Here is a 15,310-nt window from a genome sequence, read left to right as displayed (position 1 = left end):
GGCTGGAACTTGACAGTCACTGAGCTCCTTTCCAACCCAAGCCTTCTATAAAAACGATCGGGTCCATGGAGGAGAGAAGGGACAGTGGGACCATGAGGCAAGAGGCAGGAGAAGAGAGAACCCACATGGATGAGAAGAGTGAGCCATAGCTGAGGTCTTTTGTCTTCCAGCCCTCTGCTCCTGGGTGACAAGCAGAAGGGCAGACTTTTGGGATGAAGGCTGTGCGTGTGTTTGAGTGTGATCTCCTAGGAGATTTTCCCCAGGCTTGGGTGTTGCCCAAGGAAACATGAGCTGGTTTCTGCACTGCTTCACTCCCAAGCTCATCAGCAGGGAAGGCTCTTCTGAGCAAACCTCTCAGGTGGGTTTCACTTCTCCTGGCATCACCTATCTGCACACATATCTGCCAGTATCCTCACTGTCACTCAAGTCCCCATAGCCTGCTGTAGCCCTGGTCACAGGACAGTCAGTCTTGATCTTCTTACAGAGATTAACAGCCACCCTCCACATGCCTTGAGGTCATGGGGAGCCTTCCTACAGGCTCGGCTCCAGCCCTAGAACTCATGTAGGTGAGCAAGGGGGGAATCATCACCCTGGGCTCAGACCTGCTGCCCCCCCAGCTCCCCACAACTGCCCACATGCAGCGCAAAGGGATGCTGCAACACCAGCCAAACCAGGCCACCTCATGTGCAAAAAGCAGGAGAACACCTGTGTGAATGAGGCACCAGCAATGCAATCAGTGATGGCTCAAAACCTCAGCATAGCTCTTTGAAAATAGTACAAGGGAGTAGAAGGGGCCAGGGAGGTAGAAGAAGTGTTTTTGACATTCCTTTATTAATAATGTATGAAGGAAAATATCCTGAAATAACAGTCAGGATTGGCAGTAGTTCTGTGGTACTTGCCAACTCCTTCTCCTGATCCTCTGCACAGATAGCAGCAGCAGGCCAGAGGTCAGCAGCCCGGTCCTGGTGGCTTCTGAAACATGCTTGGTGCCATCATAGAGCAAACTCAGCAGAGATGCTGGACTTTCAGGCAAGTAGAGTGTTTAGTTTAGCACAGGGTTACATCTTGAAGGGGTCAGGGTCTTTTGGTCCAGGTCTTAGGTGCAGGCAGAGGTCCTATGTATCTCCAACTAAGGCAAAAATATAAACCAGCTCACAAGATGTTGCATAAAGGTGCCAAAATGTGAGCTTTGGTACTGGCTCATCATCTGCCTCTAGGTACATGTAACAACACAGTGAATACCATTTGCATGTATTTGCAGATATAATGGCCAGATAAGTGGTAAGGATAGTATGGAAAACGTCTGGTTAGGAACAAGAAGTGTTAAAAATAGGCATCTCCATCTTTGTTACTACCACTACTTCATATAGAAATAATGCTTTCATTGGTTAGACCAAAAGTGGTCATCACAGATGGTAGAAATAATCAAAAGAGAAATTAATAGGAAGGTTGTTATTTATTTTTGTAAGTTTTTCTAGAGCCTGAACAGGCTGAAGAGCTGTCCCCAAGCATCACAGTATGATCTGATGCAGGATGAACTCCTTTGGAAATGCAGCAGCATCAGCCCGTTCAGATTGGAGTAGAAGGGAGAGTCTCAGAATGAGTCATGTTTGAGACACCAAATGGGAGACAAGGAGAGTTAAATCTTACCACAGGCACGTCCAACCCATTACCCACAGGCAGCATGCCACCCAGCACAGCTTGCACTGCAACTGCCCCCTGCCCTGCACCATCATGGTGATGGCCTTCCGTGCCAAGCAGACTGGCTTGGCCCACAGCATGCATTTACTGCTCACAACCACACACTGGTGTGCAATTGGCACTGTCTGAGCTGAAACCAAGGCACAGAGAGGGTGCAGCACAGTGCTGACTCAAGTGATAGCATAATAATTGTATGCATTGTGATATACTGCCTAAACTCAGTTGTGTAAACAGTAAAAAGTGTGTGTTTTCTGTTTTGATCATGAATTTGAGAATGGGTTTCAAGATTGCATTGTTGTTTTTTTTTTTGAGACTCCTTTTTCAATTGACATTTTTCAAATTTTCAAATGGAAGGTTTAGAGTTGCAGTCAAAAATTTGACTGTGTCTCTTTACCAGACTTTTATAAACCCTCTCTTGCCAGAGAGAAACAGCCGTCACTTCATAATCACATCTTATTCATATCATCATATTTTGGCAGTGTGTGCATTTATGAACAATTGTTTTCAAGGATTAAGTACAAGAACAGTAAAAGTTCATCAAAAATCTCAAACATCTTGAGAATTCACTAAGAATGGCAACCACTGCCAATGAACCAAATTGAAGCATTGATTTCACAAAAATGTGGTAGTGTTATTGTATTGGTTGTCATTTTCATGTAAATTACTAGGAGGAATTACTTCTGGAGCAGCCTTGGTAGGTGTGGCCCTAAATGATTCCTCTTCATTCACTGTGGCCCAGGAAAGCCAAAAGGTTGGAAAATCATGTCTTAAAATGTAGGATTGTAGACAATGCTTCTCTGTGATGGAAAACACATTTTTCAGGCTTCTGCTTAAAACACACAGTCAGAAGAAAAGAAGTCAAGGACCATGACTGAAACTTATCTGTACTGCAGTATTACCTAGGCTAATAACCATCATAATTACTGGTCACTTATGCTCACTTCTCTTGAAGAAATGCCCTACATAAAAGCGGGTTTTATTGTGTGGCAGCATATGACAGACTGTACACTTTCAGGATGTGATTCTCCTCTAGATGTAGCCAGATCCTCATGGAGAGGAGTTTTGTTCATCCCTTGTATTGCTCCAGGGGCTCTCTTTGGTGTCTGGCACTTCCTGCCCCTACAAACCATTGCTCCTTTTTGCAGCTTGCTTGTGACTGCTTCCTTTTATGCCTGGCTTAGCCTAGCTCCCAAATACAGGGGGCCAGTTCCCTTTCTGCTGGGGGATAGTTCCACTTTCACACTCTCATGTGGTGGCACACTCTGGTTGATTTAGGTTCCTAGCTTTGCACAGAGAAGTTTAAAGACCGTAAGATGTCCCCGTGGAAACTACAGCACATTTCAAGGGGATGCTACTATTCATACAGAGCAGGGAAGCCCTTACTAAAAAAGTAAAAACAACTACATCTTTGTTCCTACTTCTTGACAGTGTCCCTTTAACAGCACTCAACAGCTGTTAAATGGGATAATCGCCTGTTATCCTCATGTCATTAATTCAAATGCTAATGGCTGTCAGTGCATAAGAGGTTATTCAGCCATCCAGCACCCCAGGTACACCGTGCATGAGAAGGATGCTGAAGCGATTAGGCTTCCTTCTGGGACTCTAGAAACATTTGAAAGAAATGCTTCCAGATGAACTTGGAGAGGAGATAATGGCCGACATGGAAAGAGAAACTGGGCAGGGAGGATGCCATTAGGAAGGACTTGTGCATTTTGACCCTCTGAGGTGTTCCATCCATCCCTAAGCTGAGAGACGCCAAGCCTGCTTCAGTCTGAGCACAACCTCCTATGCCAGCAGATATAGTCAAGGCTGAATTGGATTTCCAAATGCTTAACCCATGCAGCAGCAGTGTTCAGAAAGTCCAACCAAGGTTTTGCTGTCCTGAGTGAACCGCTGTCCCATTTGCACACAGTCACAGCAGTGCAATGTTTGCTATCGATTTGGATTAATTCACACAGTGAATTTGGTTTCTACTACGTCTGCCTCACCAGAACCTTCTGTTTGAGGGTGCCCTGATCCCAGACATTGCCATCACAGGTCTAGCGAGTGGTATGGAGGAGGAGAAAAGAGATGTTAACAGATGTGATACCCTGGATGAGTACACACAGAAGGACAGGGGGGTAAACAGCTGGGAAAGAGGGCAGCTTTTCCATGGCACTCAGCCATTCTCACCAAAAATGCCTATGACCACATTCCCCAGAAAGATCAGTCATCGGTAAGCAATCACATTTTTTGATTTATTTCAGAGTGTCTGTTTTGACATCAAAACAGCGGTGCATTTCTAAACCTGGTCTTAACCCCCGAAGGCTGCTAACTGTTAGGGAAGTTCCATGGCTAAAGCACATCCTAAGCTTCAGCATCCATTCTCTGCAGTAAGTGCAGTAATCCTAACCTCAGATGCTCTGGCCTTGCACCTCCAGTCCCCTCAGTGCATCATTCCCAACACTACAAACTCCACATCTTCACCAGCAAGTTACTTACGCCCCAGGAAAGCTGTCCTCCTTGCACATTCAAATATATATATATATATATATATATATATATATATATATATATATAAAATCTGTTGCTATGACAGTGGTGTGGGTTACAACCAACAATTTTAGTCGCACTAAACTTAAAACAGCAACTGAGTTAACAACTGCTCTGCTTCCTCCCGGGACACGCAGGGCCGGATGCAGGCCGCCAGCTCGCGGGTGCAGCCAGGCCTCTTCCCGGCGGGCTCAGGGCGGCCACCATGCTGCAGCATTCCATGCGGCCTGCGGGGCTGACCCAGTTTCTCCCTGGAGCTGTCATGGCAACCCGCACGGTTGGATCTCCTGCTGCATGGAAGCAAGGCCCTGAGAAGTGCTGGGGGATGAGCGGGAGGGGGCTTGGCTTTTTGCTCCTCCTGCACGCAGCCTCCTTGGCCTGCCTCAGCAGCATAGCTAAGAGGCTGCCTCTCCTTGCTCCCATCCCTGCGAACATGGGGCCGTTGCCCACCCAGAGCAAACACAGATGTGAAGACCGTCAAGCTGAGCTTCATCCTCAAAACCCATCAGCCTGAGTGGGAGGGGAAAAATGCTCCACACTGTAGGGCGGATGCCCAAAAATCGCTCCTTTGTCACAGAGAGGAGGCAAAGGGAAAAAAAATCTGGTTGTAAGGTTTGATTTATAAAGGGAAATTTTAGTGTGCCCAGCCTGGCTAAGCAATATCAAGAACAAGGAAAGTGACAAGCAGCCAGCAAGTGCCGGAAGGGCCCTGGCAGCAGGAAAAAAGGCACCAGTGTGCTTGCAGACAGCAAGAGGCACAGAAAGCGCACGCTAAGTGGGAGCACAGGGATGACATTTGAAAAGGGGGAGATTTCGGCAGAGCAGCAGGAAAAGCTTCATGACAGTGAGATCTATGCGCTGGAGCCGTCCCTCAGGAGCAGCCCTGGAAGCCTCATCACTTGGCATCCAAGAAGCGAGCCGGAGGAGAGCTGCAAGCCCTGGAAAAGCCTCAGCCAAAGCTTGCTGAACTCAACAGCCAGGCGTGCATTAACTGCAGGAGGCTTGGCTCAGAGAGAACTCTGCAGACAGCGTTGAGCCTGCATAGAAGAGAGGGGCTTTGGGAGATGACAGGGCAATGGAGGATCTGAGATGAGTGGCTTCTCCATGATGGGAGCTGGGAAGCAAATGGGGATGGGGAAAGAAAACATCCCTTCTCCTTTAAGACAGCATATCTGTCAGTGAGAAGCTGCTCAACTCTGGCCGTGGCACAGAGTCAGGGCTCAGGCTTCTGTTAGCCTGGGCCCCTGAGAAGGCCAGCTGCCAAAAGAAAAAAGAAGGGCAATTTTGCTTTAGTCAGGAGGTAGAGCATGGGTGGGTGGAAAAGAAAATGAAGGAGAGAGGGGGTGAGTACACACAAGAGAGAAAACACATGCACCACGTACGTCTCTGGATGCTGAGCATCAAGCAGCCAGTAGGAAGGAGTTTGGATGTGGGAGCAAAGGCAATGGATGCAGGCAGGAGACACAGCTCCACTTCACTCCTAGCAAGGAACAGCCTTGCCCCCAAAACTGTGCTAAAGATCCTCCTGAAGCTCTCTAAGTCACCAGCCTTTCCCACCCCAACAGGAACTTCTTTCATAGGGAAAATCCTTGCTTGGATTGCCCTTAGGACTGGCACAGCCTCCAAAGCTTGATGCCAGCTTCCCATCCCACATATGTTCCTCCTGTCTCCCCAACAAAGGCACCTGTGCATGAAGGGCAGCCACTGAGTCATGCAGGAGACGGCCAGGTGTGGGCAATTAAAGGACTAACCAAGCTGTGTGTATAGAAGCCCTGAAAGTGCTTGGTGCCTTTGCTACCCATCACTGCTTTTGTTGCTGTATCCCACTATTTCAGTGTGCTGTCCTGTCCATCTAAACAGCAAAATCCACAGGGCAGGAAATGACAGCCTGCACTATGGCCAAGCCAACAGAAATAAATGGCGTTAAAGTGGAAAGCCTAATTTAAGAGGAAAGCACAGTGGAGAGGTTACACTAATTTCCAGTCCAAGCATTGCAAACCCAGGGAAACCAGAGTTAAAGTTATGCCTAAAATAAATTCAAACTTGTAGAAGTGTGGCAGTGCGGAACCAAGAAGTACAAACAGCCTGAATTCTGCCCTGCAGTGACACATAACCATATGACTGTGATTAAAATGTTTTAGTACTTGTGCTCCTACAGTAGATTACCCTGATAAATACAGCGTTTTTTCATATTCCCTTCTCTTGTCCCTGCTCCTGCAAACCTCTGCCCCAGATAGTGAGAGCAGCACTGATTTTCCTGCCTGCCAGGAATGGCAATACATGTGGGGGGTACAACGCATCTGCGATGGGAGCCTGGGGCTCACATCTCAGAAATCACATCCCTGCTGCCACTGAGCCCTGGGCTGTGGGAGGAGAGCTGAGCCCTGCATCAAGGCTGCTGAGGAAAAGGGAAGGCTTTCCCTCACACCTTGTGTACCACTGTATTTTACACCCACACTGCTATTTTACAAGCTCATTAAAACCTGGGTTTTAAAGTGCCGAGAAAATAAAAGGAAGACAAAGAAAAATCATCTGGATAAACAATTATGGCTTTTTGTCAAGGACTTGGAAGATAATCGAGTCCAGATCTGTTCCATGCTCATATTTACATGCAAAATTGTACTTACTGAGCTAGAAAAAATGTCTGATTAGTATCAGGAGCCAGCTGTGCCAGCAGCTGGGTGCATGCAAGCTCTGAGGAGCTAAGAGGGGCTTTCCATGCTAGCAGAGGGCATCACCTGTCCCCCAATACCTGCAATGGCCATGTAAGGGCTGCTTCTACCCTGGTTGCCCTCCAGTTTGGTCTGAAATGCCTTTGCAGAAGTCCTATTTAATAGGAGCGTGGGTGGCCTGAATCGTCCCCATGTGTTTAAATATTGGGCATGAAGTTACAGCCATTCCCTTGTTTGCACTTTGGCTGCTGGGCAGCAGGAATACCCTTGGCATTACTCAGAAGCAGACATATTAATAAGCTGGCAGATATTTCATCGTTTACAGTTTATCATTCTGTAGTTTGCATAAATACACACATGCACACCTCATCTCTGCTTATTCCTCTGTTGACTTCCTGCAGGTTATTTTAATTGGCCTTTCTCTATCACTTTACCAAGTTTTCTGCTGAGTAGAGGAGCAGATCTTGTCATCAGCAGGCCTTCTGTATGTTACATGAATCCCAGTGATAGCATTGGTAGTATTATTTCTTTGCAACCTGTATGCCTAATGGATGCTAATTGTGAACTGTGAATTATTTTTATTAAACAAAACATTAGAGCTTTTACCAGGATAATGCTCTAGAGTGGACTCAATGGGAGCCGGTTTGGATGTCATTTTTTGGTGTGTGAATAAAGCAGTTTTTCATCAGAGAAAAATGCTTTATTTGCTGACACTGAAGTTTCTTGTGGGAATGCATCACTTTTTTAATTAAATTTTCATCTGGAAGTTTTTTTCAGGTCAAAAAAGGAATTTCTGGTCAAAACCATAGCGGGAAGGAACACACAGGAAGCCAGGCTGTGATCTGAGCCCAGCAGATCCTCTCATATCCCAGTGATGGAGCCAGTAGCTGCCCTGCCACACAGCCACCCACCAACTGACTGCCCACACCCTGGGCACCAGGAGCATCCCCAAGCAGGAGAGAATCCTCTGCTGCAACATGATCTGGGAGAAGATGCCTGGTCCCACCCACCTTCCCTTCCATATTGGCAAATTGCTTTTGGGTAAAGCATCAGTCCGGCTTTAGCCCTCCATGCACCCATCCACGTGGCACAGCTCAGCCAGGATGCAGGATGTGGGACGTGGCAGTGATCTGCTCCTCAGTCCACCCTAGCAAGGGTAAGTCACAAGTGTTGCAGCTCCTTCACTGCAGCTGAAGAAGAATTGAACATTGTCAGAAAGGATCAAAATCAGGCCTGGAGCATGTGTTTGTGCGTGTGTGTGTGTGTGTGTGGTTTCACAACACCTCCCTCTCCACCCCAGCAGCCACACCAGTTTCCTCAAAGAAAAGCAGAACAGTGGAGCACAGACCCAGTGCTCTGCCGCGATGTATTAGAGCCTTGTTTTTCCCACTGCTTGAAGAACTGACCCAGCCCCCTCAAATGTTCCCAGCATATTTGGATTGTGAGTCAGAGACCACAATGGAGATACTTGCCTGGCTTGACAAAGTTTAAGCATCTACTGCCAAGTAGTAATCGCTGATTTTTGCTGTCACTCATAAGCCCTGCTCCTGCTGCCCTACCCATGCAAACATACGGCCTCATTGAGAAAGCAAGGACTGCCTCTCAGGTGCTTATCTGCAGATCCTCACACTGCCTTTTGTGCAGAGCAGGATGGGAACCTGCAGGTACCCATGGTTAAAGCAAGGAAAAGTGAACACAGAACAACAGCAATACTGAAAAGAGAGGAAAGCAGGAAGGGCCTCACCTTGGTAGTCAGGGTCTACCATTCAAAATAAAAAAAAATCAAGACGGATTGCTTGCAAGCAGTTCGCTTAGCAAAACATCCTAATGCTGAAGAGTTCTTTGAGGGACCATACGCACTCCATTTGGCCACCACAAGCAGCACTGCAGTAACCTCTGGCAAAAGGGAGCAGCCAGGAGCAGGAAGCATTCACTGTGTCATTCGCCATAGATGAAGCCACCTGCTGACATAAGATAGCATCCAAAGAAGCAAAATACTTTTGCTGCTTTTTGCCCTGCAGATGCAAGAGGGCTGCAGCTGTGAGTAAGCCTTTCCTCCAGCCATGGCTGCGGCGCTGCCACTCATCAAGAAGGCATGCAAGGTCGCTCTGCCTTCCAGCACATTAACCCAGCAGTACCCAAAAACTTCATCTTCCCCAGTGTTTTTTCCTCATGAAGTTTTTCCTTGCAGCACCAGCAGAAATGCTGCCATCCAGGGGCAGAGCTGAGAGCAAACACAATGTGGGGCTGGGCAGATAGGCTCAAGCACAAGTCCTTTCAGTATCTAAAGGGGTGCTATAAGAAAGAAGGGGACAGACTCTTCAGCAGGATCTGTTGTGATAAAACAAGGGGAAATGGTTTCCAACGAAAAGCAGGGAGATTTAGTTTAGATATAATGAAGAAGTTTTTTCCCAATGTAGGTGGTGAGGCACTGGCACAGGTAGCCCAGAGAGGTGACGAAAACTCCATTCCTGGAGACATTCAAGTCAGGCCGGACAGGGCTCTGAGCAGCCTGATCTCATGGTAGGAAACCCTGTTTGTTGCAGGAGGTTGGACTAAATGACATTTAAGGGTCCCTTCCAACTCAAATGATTCTGTTCCATGAATCTGTGATAAGTCTTCTAATTTTTATATTTTTTTTAATTAGCTTTTTCTCTTCTCTTTCTCTGTCACTGAAAGCCAAGATTCCCCAGCTATCTATCTCAGTGCTCTGTTAGAGGCACGAGGCCTTCCAGGAAATCCCCGTGCATCACCCTGTGAGGCTCCAGCTGGCAGCACCGTGCTGCTCCTTGGCACCCAGCTATGGGGCTGTGCTGGGAGGACTGGGGGCCGAGAAAACATTCAAACACAACCAAACCCTCCAGCACTGCAAAGAGCTGTCTGCGTGTGTGCCCTTGCTTCCTTGTTTGATTTTCCTTTTTTTTCTACCACAGCTAGAATTAGTATTTCTACAGTGGTGCTACGCTCTTACTTGCACCAAGAAACTGTGCCCACTATCTCTTTCATTGTCAGGCCCAGCACAGTGAGCAGAGGCTGCCTGTGTTTTCAGATAGCTGGGCTGCAAGAGACATGGGAGCTGGGAGAGACATGGGAGCTTCTGGGTTCTGAGATGCTTGAGAAGAATGGAGGTGACTTCGGGTGTTCCCTGTCTTGCTTCACAGGAGCGCTGCTTTCACCTTTACACCTGCTGTGGGGAGCATGGGAGTGGGACATTGGAACAGCCAGAAGAACTTCAAGCAAGATTTTCTCATTTCTTTAACAGTTACCCTTGGGGGAAAAAAAAAAAAAAGCGAAAAAAAAAAAGCTATGGAAATGCAGGGGGCAAACAGGTTCAAGCGGACTTCATGTAATAAATGCAAACATTGCACTTCAACATCTCTCAGCTTTTCAGAGGGGGTGTGTTTGACCGAAGTGATAGCTGAAGCCACAGACAGAGACCCAGGAACTTTATGATTTCCTTTCCAGCTGCTCCTCAAGCTTGAAGTTCCAGGGCTGCAGTGTACTGATGACAAATCTGAGCTTTGTTAAAATGAAGATAAAATGTTAATGACTCGTCTTAACCTCCCACACCCCAAGCATGTGCTGCCCTGAGCTCTGCACACACGCTTGCCTCTCCCATTGCAGTCCTGTAATACCCAGACTTGTGCTCCACCCCACAGGCTACCCTATAACGCAGGAGAACATCCAGGAGGAGCACAAGAGAAAGCAAAAGAAACTAAGCTGAACTCTATAATGTGCAACAAGAGGCAGGATCCTAAGCCTTTCCAACTCAGGGGGTTTCCAAAGCTTCTACTGGGCTTTGTCTGAAAACAGTAAAAACAGTGTTAAATACCGTGGCAGCAGGAATGGATCTTGCAGTCCTGGCTGATGGGTCAGAGTCTGGGCTGAGTGCTGAATAAACCCACAAAGGGGACTTTGCCAGGACGGCTACATTGGGAAAGCCACGGAACTCTGCTCACTGACCTGATTACTGTGCAATCTGGTATCATTCATGAGCAACAAAATGTGTCCAAGAAAAACTGCACCAGCTAGTGCTATTATCAACACCAAGCTGAGTGCTGTAGTACAACAGGAGGAAGGGATGCCACCCAAATGGACCTGAATAATCTGGAAAGGCAGGCTCGTGTTAACCTAATGAGATTCAAGAAGGCCAAGTGCAAGGTGTTGCACTTGGGTAGGGGCAATCCCATAACTGTGTACAAACTGGGAAAATAACGACTTGAGAGCAGCCCTGCTAAGAAGGACTTGGGGGTCCTAGTGGATGGAAAGCTGGCCATGAGCCAGCAGTATGCTTGTAGCCCAGAAGGTCAACAGTATCACTGGGCTGCATCAAAAGAAGGGTGGCCAGCAGGGAGAGGGGGCCCTTAGCACAAGAAAGACACAGAGCTGCTGAAGCAGGTCCAGAGGAGGACCACAAAGATGATCAGGGAGTTGGAGCACCTTTCCTATGAAGACATACTGAGCAAGCTGATCTTGTTCAGCCTGGAGAAGAGAAGGCTCCGAGGAGACTCACTGCAGCCTTTCAGTACTTAATGGCAGCTTATAAGAAGGAAGGGGAGAAACTTTTTACATGGTCTAATAGAGAAAGGACAAAAGGAAATGGCTTTAAACTAAAAGAGGGGAAATTTAGGTGAGATGTTAGGAAGAAATTCTTGACTCCAATGGTGGTAAGGTGCTTGCTGCCCAGAGAAGCTGTGGGTACCCCATCCCTGGAGGCACCCAATGCCAGGTTGGATGGGGCCCTGGGCAATCTGATCCACTGGGTGGCAGCCCTGCCCAAAGCAGATGGTTGGAACTGGATGGGATTTAAGGTTGCAGCCAACCCAAGCTATTCTATGATTCTGTGATCAGAGGCAGGCCGAAACAGGAGGCAAACAAACAGGTGTACTGTAACAGTCGAGCAAGAGGCCTTGAAGCTCCTTGCATCACAGTTCAAACAAGGCTTGAGCCAACCAACCTAGAAGGAGATCCACCTCTGCAAAGAGGTCTTCTACAACCATCTGAATGAAACCACCCTCATCTGAGCTGAAGGGAGAACCCATCTGTGAGGCCACAGTGAAAGACTGGGCCAGCTCCTGTCAGGGGATGCGGTGCATTTTTAGAGCGCACTATTCTGGGCAATGAGATTTGGAAAGTGTGTCTGGTGTCAGAGCCAGCCTCACAGTGCTGGCTCTGAAAACATGCAGTTCTTGAAAAAAACATTTTAAAGAAATCTGGATTGCAGTCTGAATGCCAGCAGTTTTCTTTTCTCCCTCCTCAGAGGCAATGCAAACAAGACCAAGCAATGCAAGGGGCATCAAATGGCCCTGGAAGAGCTTCAGCCCAAGGCTGGGGCTTGTTCCTTGAGCCAGAGAGATTCACCCGGACTGTTCTTGGTGCTGTTTGCAGAAGAAGTGGCTGCACAGTTCTTTCCCAGGTGGCATCCCCCCGCTGAGCCATTGACAGAGCAGAGATGGGCAGCTGCTCCTTAGCCAATCAAGTGGCTCCTTTTATAAAATCTGGAAGAGAGATGGAAGCTGAAACCAGAGAAACTGCAAACAAGGTCTAGCAGCCTCCGGCAACAGAGCAGGAAAATCTGCCGACCAAGAGAAACGCTGGCACTTGGGACAGTCTTTCAGTGTTGTGTGCTCAGGAAACAGAGGTGAGCATGGGCTCGGTGTGCAATGAATCACTAGCTCTTTGCGTCTGGTATGCAGAAGTGAGGACGTTGGGGGCCTGAAACAGCAGACACGCCTCTCTCCTGCCCTGCAAACAACAGAAGTCCCCCCTCCAAAAAACCACTGCCAGCACATCCATCCCCCAGTCATCTGCAGCAGCAATATGCTCTGACAGACAGGCTTGGCAAAGCAGCCTACCCACCAAAGCAAGTTTTGTATCAGGGGCTAAAGATCAAACTCTATCTCTCTGAACACACCTTTGTTAGTTTTGGCTGCACCTTTTCAGGTATCACCTGCCTCCCCAGTCAAACACTTTCCTGTCCTGATCTCTGCCAGCCTGCTGCACTCTTCTGAGAGACAGTTCTGCCCTGTGGGCATCTCTGCACCCACCACATCCACAGCAAACAGCCAGAGAAGAGGGTCCTCAGAGCACAGCAACCTCAGCAAGAGTGGAGCAGGAGGAAAGGGAAGGAGCTGGAACCAGCTCTGCTGTCAGGCTGAGGCTGGAACCAGGATGGAAAACTGGCAGCGACATTCTGCCACCCCAACAAACAATGCATTCATATACAGAGCCACAGAGCTGCAGAGCTCTGCACAAATGATACGCCAGTCGTTCATCTGGAGAACAGGTTTCACTAGCCTGGATTAAATGATTACATTGCTGCAGCATGTGCTGCTTGCTGCTTTGGGAGATAAAGGAAGCAAAGCAAAAAATAGAGGCCTGAACCCAAAACCCAGCTCCAAACTCCTTTGCACTCCAAAAACTAAGGCCCACATCAAGCAGCGTGGTGTGGAGCAGGTGCCATTTGAAGAGAAGCATTGCAGTGCCGATGCACTAATTGCCAATGCAGGGAAAGAAGTTTGAATTACAGGAGACATCTAGTTTGACTCAAGTTACTGCCTCCAGATGTGCAGCAGGCTGAGCCTGTTCCCAAGCCTTCTGCTCCCTGTTCCCACAACACACACAAAGCTGAAGGGTGAGTGCACTTGAAGTCCAAAAGCACACGTGCAGCAGTGACAGGCTCCACAGAGCGCTGCGTCTGCATCCACAGAACCCCTGCTGAGTGACTCCAAGGATGTGACTGCAGTCATCTCCATTCCCAGCCATGAGCACAAGTCTGGCTGTGGATATTGCTGCACAAGGAGGAAAGGAGAAAGTGCAAAGCAACTCTGTCACTCCCCATGCACGTAGAATAAGGGAGATTTCCTCTCTAGCAAAAAGTTCCTTGGCTGCCTTTGGCAGCCCTGTCAGTTTCCTCACATCAGTCTTTGGCAACGAAGAAAGGCTAACACCTGCTTAAGGCTCAAACTACACCCACGGCCCCTGGCAGCACCTCCAGAGCCTGCACAGGCAAACAGATGCCCAAGGAACCGGCATAGCAGCTTTGGGTCCCCTAGGACCCAAATGGGCCGAACCCCAGCACCAGGAGCTGGCAGCATTCTTCCTGCCCCGCACTCAGGAGAGGACGCAGCTGCAGCACGGGCAGCATGGCAGCATCCACCGCCCTCTCCCCCACCACATTTTGCAATGTGAATAGTAGATATTGCTTTTGCATGTGTCTATTTTGGGGGGATGGGCAAATCCACGCAGAGGCCCATAGCTTGTACACGGGAACAGCCCAAAGGAAGATTTTAGGCCAAGCAGCTGCAGGCTGACAGACTTCTCAGGTATCACAAGTAAGGTTTATAAATGAGAAGTGTCAGGGTGCCTTAAGCAACACCAAGATTTGTCCCCATGTACAGTGGCCATGAACATGCACACAACACGTCCAGTTGGGCTGGCTCCCACTTGGGCATTTACTCTTGCAACTGATGAGCAATTTTTAAAAAAATATAGCCACAAGATACACACCAAGGTATACTTAAATCCACAGCACATGACCAAAGAGGTGGGTTCAAGCTCAAGTGACTCAGTCTCCCAGTTACAGGAACAAAATTAGCAACCACACATAGAAGCCTTAAGTCTGAAATAGGGCTAGATGGCACTGTAAGTTAGTGAATGCTCAAGCCCTTCACCTCAGGAGGTTTCACTTTGGTATATCATCAGTGGAAAGCCAGGAAAGCTGGTGCTCTCTGGGGTGTTTTCCAGAGCTGGACTAGCAGTGTGTGCTGACAGACTAATCCAACACGTTTCCTAGGTGCCTAGCTGGGGGCTGTGTCCAATAGTTTAGTCATTCTCTGGAATTTACTTATTTTATTTTTTTGAGCAAATAATTCTTGGCTCACAAGCATTTAAACATGTAATATTTATTATAAAACATATGTTTTACCCCAATTCTGAGCCTACAGTTTCCCTGCTTTAATTTATCCCATTTCTCCCGCTTAACCCCTGCCCCCACCCCCGTTGTTCCCATGCTGGATGCCTCTACCTCTCCCAGGAGAACAATGATGAAATGACATTCGCCTCGCAGGCTTCCTGGCACATCACCCCTTCTCACTGGGATCAGCTCTACGAGGCAGAGAGCCCTCTGGCCTCAAGCCTCAGAATCACTTAAGGATGCACGGCTGAAACAGAGCAAGGCACAGCCACAGAGGTGCTGGCTGCAGCTGCCTTCAGGTTGGGGCGCTCAGATCCCTGCAGCCTCCAGCCTCCACATGAGCTGCTTACGAGACACGAATGAGCAAGGAGCTGCTGCAATTGGAAGGCCAGACCTTCCGCAATCCCCTTGTGCTCCCTCCTCAAGCGAGCACGCTGCGGCTGATGGCAGCCTGCCATGGCAGGGAAAGGCAGCCACGTGCTTGGGGAGG

At 48.3% G+C, this 15,310-nt stretch overlaps 1 long non-coding RNA gene across 1 annotated transcript; it reads left to right on the top strand.

Moving 5' to 3' along the window:
• Window positions 1-202: 202 nt before the first annotated feature.
• Window positions 203-10,549, top strand: LOC149918405 (uncharacterized). The gene is made up of 3 exons (XR_016465423.1): window positions 203-358; window positions 7,673-8,061; window positions 10,067-10,549. It is a non-coding gene; the product is annotated as an uncharacterized LOC149918405 (long non-coding RNA).
• The last annotated feature ends 4,761 nt before the right edge of the window (window positions 10,550-15,310 follow it).

Source organism: Phasianus colchicus, chromosome 3 (assembly GCF_987193195.1).
Source record: "Phasianus colchicus chromosome 3, bPhaCol1.hap1.1, whole genome shotgun sequence".
Lineage (NCBI taxonomy): Eukaryota > Metazoa > Chordata > Aves > Galliformes > Phasianidae > Phasianus > Phasianus colchicus.
Note: the sequence above shows the minus strand (reverse complement) of the source record. Positions and strands in the feature narration are given on the sequence as shown.